Here is a 1,343-nt window from a genome sequence, read left to right as displayed (position 1 = left end):
CAAAACTGAACACAGTGCTCAAGGTGCCAAGTGCAAGGGCACAGTCACCTCCTTACTCCTGCTGGTCACACCATTTCTGATACAGGCCAGGCTGCCGTTGGCCTTCTTGGCCACCTGGGCACACTGCTAGCTCATGTTCAGTCGGTTACCAACCAACCTCCCCTGGTCCTTTTCCACCAGGCAGCTTTCCAGCCACTCCTCCCCAAGTCTGGAGCATTGCCTGGGATTGTTGTGACCCAAGTGCAGGACCCTGCACTTGGCCTTGTTAAACCTCATACAACTGACCCCAGCCCATTGCTCCAGCCTGTCCAGATCCCTCTGCAGAGTCTTCCTATCCTCAAGCAGATCAACACTCCCACTTAATTTCATGTCTTCTGCAAATTCACAGAGGGTGCATTTGATCCACTCGTCAAGGTCATTGATAAAGATATTAAACAAGACTGGTCCCAAAACCAAGCCCTGAGGGACACCACACATAGCTGGTCACCAATGAGATTTAACTCCGTTCACCACAACTCTCTGGGTTTGGCCATGCAGCCAATTTTTAATCCAGCCAAGAGTCCACATGTGTAGGCCATGAGCTGCCAGCTTCTCCAGCAGAATGCTGTGGGAAACGGTGTCAAAGGCCTTTCTGGGTCCACATAGGCAACATCCACCACTTTCCCTCATCCACCGGATAGGTCACCTGATCACAGAAGAAGATCAGGTTGGTTAAACGAGACTTGCACATCATTAACCCATGTTGGTTGGACCCACAGCTAGCCACTGACTACTCTCTATGATTAGCATGAACTGCGTGTTCTGCTCCACTTTGCCAATCTATAGGTGTGCTATGTCTGTGTTTGAGTTCATTAGGGCCACAAAAGCCCCTGTATTGTGTGGAAAATTTTGTAGTAACTCCAATGTAGGTAGGGCTTATGAAGTATTTTTGCACCAGAAGATATCTCCTGGATGTATGCTTCCCTGCTGTCCAGAAAATTACTGAAGTTCTCTTTGCCTCAGTCATTTGTCACAAGAGGACAAATTTTAGAACTCAGTCAGCATCTCTCTATGTCCTGTGATAAACCTTCCACAAGTGGTTTGACCACTGTGCTTATAAATACAAAATTTCTTCCAAATTATTTCTTCCAAACCAGTGTAGATAGTTCTAGCAGAATTATTTAAAATATTACAAAATGTTAGCTTATTATATTTTTCACTTTTTCTGACATATTCTCATGAGTCTTCAGGTACTCCAACAGGCGACCATACAGTCATTCTTGCTATCTGGGCCTTCATCTCTGGAACTTCTGGGACTGATTCCCTGTTTTGAAGATTATATTGTTTTTTTTTTTTTGTTTTTT

Source organism: Merops nubicus, unplaced genomic scaffold (genome assembly GCF_000691845.1).
Source record: "Merops nubicus isolate BGI_N331 unplaced genomic scaffold, ASM69184v1 scaffold47802, whole genome shotgun sequence".
Classification (NCBI taxonomy): Eukaryota; Metazoa; Chordata; class Aves; order Coraciiformes; family Meropidae; genus Merops; species Merops nubicus.
This window is presented reverse-complemented; position numbering follows the sequence as displayed.